The sequence below is a fragment of the Elephantulus edwardii genome, unplaced genomic scaffold (genome assembly GCF_000299155.1).
Source record: "Elephantulus edwardii isolate Elephantulus edwardi_28Jun2011 unplaced genomic scaffold, EleEdw1.0 scaffold00028, whole genome shotgun sequence".
NCBI lineage: Eukaryota > Metazoa > Chordata > Mammalia > Macroscelidea > Macroscelididae > Elephantulus > Elephantulus edwardii.
The window spans coordinates 3,314,487-3,320,134 of NW_006399778.1; the positions used below are offsets into that span (position 1 = coordinate 3,314,487).

Below are 5,648 nucleotides of genomic sequence, written 5' to 3' on the forward strand. Positions count from 1 at the left end.
TGGAAATCTCAGAAAACTTAATTATGCTTATTTGAAATATTTTCCTAGACCAGGTAGTTGTTGAGCAAACAGAGAAATGAAATACTGCATGGTTTAAAATCAAGAAAAGTGTATGTCAGGGCTGTATTCTTCCTACATACCTCTTTGATCTGTTGTTCTTGTTATGTACTATTGATCCTAGTGATCCTATGTACAGCATCTCTAAACCCTTCCCTGTTCTAAGCCAGTCTCTCTAATTCTGACATACCAATCCCCTTTGCCCCATATACTGTATCAATCCAACTCATCTGGGGTCTTCTTCACCTGTGCTATCCCTCCACCCTTCCAAACATGATGTCCTTCTACAAGGACTGGTCTCTCCTGGTCGCGTGCCTAAAGTATGTGAGACTGAGCTTTAAAATCCTAGCCTCCTCTTTCTCTTGGGCTTGGATCAGGCGGCAGCCAGGTTCTATCGCTCAGCCATGGCCAAAATCAAGGCTCGGGACCTTTGCGGCAAGAAGAAGGAGGAGCTGAAGCTGGAGCTTTCCCAGCTGCGCGTCGTCAAAGTGACAGGTGGTGCGGCTTCTAAGCTCTCCAAAATCCGAGTTGTCCGAAAATCCATTGCCCGTGTTCTCTCTGTTATTAACCAGACTCAGAAGGAGAACCTCAGAAAATACTATAAGGGCAAGAAGTTTGCCCAAGAAAACACGTGCCATGGCGCCGAAGGCTCAACAAGCGTGAGGAGAACCTGAAGACCACGAAGCAGCAGCAAAAAGAGTGCCTGTACCCACTGCGGAAATATGCAGTCAAGGCCTGAACTTCTTAAATAAATAAAACACAAAACTAAAAAAAAAAAAAAAATCCTAGCCTCTAAGGAGAGACTTGGTTTCACCCTCTCCAAGACGGACCTATTTATTTTCTTGGCAGTCCATGTATGTTCAAGACTCTTCTCCAACACCACAATTTGAAGACATCAATTCTTCTGTCATCCTTAGTCATTGGCCAGCTCTCTGATGTATAGCAAGTAATTACAAAGACCATGGCATGGATTAGGTGCACCTTAGTCTCTAGACTGACATCATGGCTTTTCAGCACCCTGGAGAGGTCCCTGACAGAGATTTTCCTAGTGCAATTTGTTTTTTATTTCCTGACTGCTGGTAACAAGAATGTTAATTGTGGAGCTCCAAGCAAGCTGTAATTGTTAGCAGCCTCAATCTCTTTTCCATCTATCACAGTGCTGCCAATTGGCCCTGTGGTGAGAATCTCTGTCTTCCTGATGGTGCGCTTCAACCCATATTGAAGACTACAGCTGAGCAAATAATTTAAAAAGCTGGCCTTTATGAAGAAGAATGTGGCATCAGGATTGGACTCAACAACAACCTGCATTACGCAGATGATACAACCTTGCTTACTCAAAGTGAGAAGAGCTTGAGAAGTTTGCTATAGAAAATCAAGGATAACAACCTTCAGTGTGGATTATATCACTATAGATGGAGAAAAGGTTGAAATTGTCAATGATTTTATCTTACTTAGATCCATAATCAACACCCTTGGTAGTAGCATTCAGGAGATTAGGAGATGTATAGCTTTGGGAAAGTCTGTTGTCAGGGACCTTTCCAAAATTCTGCAGGGAAATTATGTCAGATAAATGCTGTTTGATTCAAGCCATGATCTTTCCAATCCCTGCTATGGATCTGAGAACTGGACATTGAATAAGGATGACAGAAGAGAAATCAATGCCTTTGAATTGTGGTGTTGGAAAAGGGTACTGAGTATGCCATGGACTGCCAAAAGAACACATAAATATGTCTTGGAGTGCTCCTTAGCGGCAAGGATGGTGAAGTTTCATCTCACATATTTTAATCATGTTGTTAGAAGAGGCTATTTCTTGGAAATGGACATTGTGCTTGTAAAAGTAGAGGGTTAGGGAAAGAGAAGAAGATCCTCAAGGAAATGGGTTGACTGTGGCAATGGGCTGAAGTATGTTGGGGATGATAAGGATAATGCAGGGTAGGACGGAGTTCAGATTTGTTGTTCATAGGGCTGCTGTGAGTCTTACTTGACTTGTTGCCACCTAACAACAACATCAACCTATTGCTAGTGGAGTAAAATAGTGCAGTAAAATGATACTCTATGATGGTTCCTTAAAAAACTAACACTAGAACTCTTATCTGACCCAGTAATCCACTCCTTGTTTTATGTTTTTGTTAGCTGCTGTGGAGTCAAGTCTAATCCATACAGGTGATTTGAACAATAGATCTGAACTTTGCTCTGTCCTGCAGCACCCTCACCATCTCTGATATGCTCGAGCCCATTGGTACTGTCAGTCCATCATGTTGAAGGTCTTCCTCTCTGTCTCTGCCTCTGTCTCTGTCTCTGTCCCTCTACCTTTCCTAGCATGTCTTTTTCCAAGAATTGATCTCCCCTGACAACACACCATAAGTATGAGAGATGAAGGTTCTTCATTCTTGCTTCTAAGGAGCACCCTTGGTTGTGCTTCCTCCAAGACAGATTTGTTTTTCCGATTGGCAGTTCATGGGATATCCAGAATCTTCTCCAAAACCAAAACTCAAAGGCATAGATTCTTATTCTGTCATTCTTATTTAACTTTCAGACGCATAGGAAGCAGTTGAAAATACCATAGTTTGGCTCAAGAACGCCCTAGTCTTTAAACTGACATCATTGCACTTTAAAAAGCTTCTTGACAGTAGATTTCCCCAATGTAAAATGTTTTTTGTTTCTTGGCTGCTCTTACCATGAGGATTGATAGTGGATCCAAATAAAATGAAATTGTTGACAACTCCAATCTTTTCTCCCTCCATCACAATGTTGCTTATTGGTCCAGTAGTGAGGATTTTTGTGTCTTGATGTTAAGGTGTTAAGACTATGATCTTTGTTCTTGTGCAGCAAGTGCATCAAGTTTGTGTTGCTTTCTGCAAGCAAGACTGTGTCATCTGCATAATGCAGGTTATTGACACATTTTCCTCCAATTCTGATGCCACATTCTTCTTCATATAGTCCTGGTTTTCAAATTATTTGCATACAGATTGAATAGGTATAGAGAAAGAATTCTACTCTGACACACAGTTTTCCTGATTTTAAACCATACAATATTCATTCCCTTGCTCTGTTCAGACAACTGCTTCTTAATCTATGTATAGATTATTAATCTATTATTAATTGTGCATGAGCACAAATAAGTGTTTTGAGATTCCTATTCTTCTCACTGTTTAGATAAAAATTTGTTAGTTATATAGTCAGACCCAAAAGACTTGAAAACAGAGATTCTAAAAGAGATTTTTTTCTCAGCGTTCACTGCAATACTACTTACGGAAACCAATACGTAGAAACAAATGTTCATCAATGGATGAATGAATGAACAAAATGTGAAAGTACATACAATGGAACACCATTGAGTTAATTAGAGAAATTAAGTTTTTGCACATGTTACAATATGGATGGAATCTGAAGTATTATGATAAGTGAAGTATGACCTCATTTAGATAAAAAAACAAGAACAGGAAAGCATGTAGAGACTGACACTTACTTGTGGGTGTCAGGGACAGGAAGGAGGGGGAGAGGTGGGAGTTTCTGCTTAAAGTACACAGTTTTTGTGTATAGTGATGCAGTAATCACACTGATTAAAGATAGATTTGTACAGCTGAGGAAGGTAATCGCTGTTAATAAGCTGAACATTTGTAGAAAGGTGAGCTCAAAAAAGTTGTCTTAGATGTATTTATAACAACAATAACAAAAAAATGAGTTGTTCCTGAAACTTACATACAACCAAACACCTCATAGGATCTAGTTTATTGGTTCATAAGTTTAGGGTCATGGTTTAGTGGTTAGTGACACAGCAGGTTATTTGTAGGGACTATGTCACCAAAGTGACTTGATGGGTCATGGTTCAATGGGACACTTGAATTCATTAGCCTAAAATTCTGTTTAGTGCTCTGTTCCACTTCCTATTTTGGTCCATAGTGCCTGAGATCTTAAAAACTTCGAAGTGGTCATCCAAGACATGATAACTGGTTCTATTTATTTGGAGCAACAGAGAAAGGAGAGTCAGGAGTAGAAGGAAAGAGAATGTGTGGTTAATTGCCTCCAGAAACAACTGCCTCTTTTGTCATAAAACAGAAGAACTGGATCGTGCCCTGTTGTCATTAGTGAACATTTTTATCTAAGTCTATAGAAGTATCCTGATCAGAAATGGGGCGGGGGGGGGGAGGCAAATAGAACAGATTTTTCAAATTCTCACAGCCACCAGTTTTCCTGGCATTGGGGAGGATGGATAAACTTCTGAAACTAGAGGCCTGAAATAATCTTTAAAACTTAAATATCCCCTAAACTCTTCATGAAACTAACTAGAAAAGAATGAGGGTGCTCTGGTGGCTTGTCTGCAGGGAGTTGAAATGCTAACTCAAAGGCAGCATCTCTCTGGTGGTTCAAATCCACCAGAAACTGAGGGGGAAAGAGGCACAATATCCTCCTACACAGTTGACAGCCTTCCAAAAACTCATTGGAGAGTCAGAGATTAGTTGGTTCTGACTCAACAGCAACAGGGCAGGAAGTACACAGAGAGAAAGAAAGTACAGAATGGAAACTTTATAGGCATTTGCCTCCTGTGTGATTTATGGCCTCAGAAAACCCACTGGAAGTTTAGCTATGAGTCAGTTGCAACTAGATGGACTTTTTTTGGGGTTTTGTTTTCTTGAGAGTAAGAAATGTCTCACTTGAGTACTGTGGGTTTTAAAATATCCCTATAAATGAGATCAAATGCTTTTAAAGTACTTATCTATATGGGATCAAATTGACAAGGGCAACCTGAAAGATTAGATAGGAACTTAGGAAGTAGGGAGTTTGTTAATATAGGAAGAATAACTCAGAAAAGGAGGATGAGGATGGTTGTACAATTTGAAGAATATTACTGAATTGCTCATTTAGAAATTGTTGAGTCTAGACTTGGAAATCAAACTCATAACCAAATACATTGCCTTCCATTCAATTAACTCTTCGGGCCCTAAAGGACAGAGTAGAACAGCCCCAGATGACAAAGGCTGTAGTGAAACGTCATCTCACATTCTTTGGGCATGTTGTGAGGAAGAGAGAGGCCAGTCCTTGGAAAACGACATCATGCTCGGAAAGGAGGAAGACCAAGGAAGGAGTGGGAAGATCTTCAGTGAGATGGAATGACACAGTGACTGTATGTCAGAGATGATGACAATACCAGGCAGGGCAAGGTTCAGGTCCACTGTTTATAGGGTTGCTATAAGTAGTATTCCACTCAACAGCATTTAATAATTCCCTTTATAGAAGCAGGTTGTCACATCTTTCTCTTACTCAGCTTGTGGGTTCCAACCTTGAAAGCATTGAGGGCTTAACAATGCACCACCAGCATTCCTTGAAACTTAGAAGACACTTGGGAATTACTAGCTTTCTTCAGCTACCAAATGATATGCACTGACTGCCCCAAGGAGCCTGTCTGCTCCAGAATGCTCAAAGACATACAGCTAGGTGTCCCAACACTGAAGTTCATGCTTTTAACTAAACTGTCTCTAGAAGCTCTGGTGATTCAAGTCTAGACCAACACAGTAATTTTACACATGACGGAAGTGTCTTACTCAAAGTTACACCAACTATTTTACCTAAATTATTTTACAAGAAGCTCT

At 40.2% G+C, this 5,648-nt stretch overlaps 1 pseudogene; it reads left to right on the forward strand.

Moving 5' to 3' along the window:
• The first annotated feature begins 461 nt into the window (after positions 1-461).
• Positions 462-796, forward strand: LOC102849977 (annotated as a pseudogene).
• The last annotated feature ends 4,852 nt before the right edge of the window (positions 797-5,648 follow it).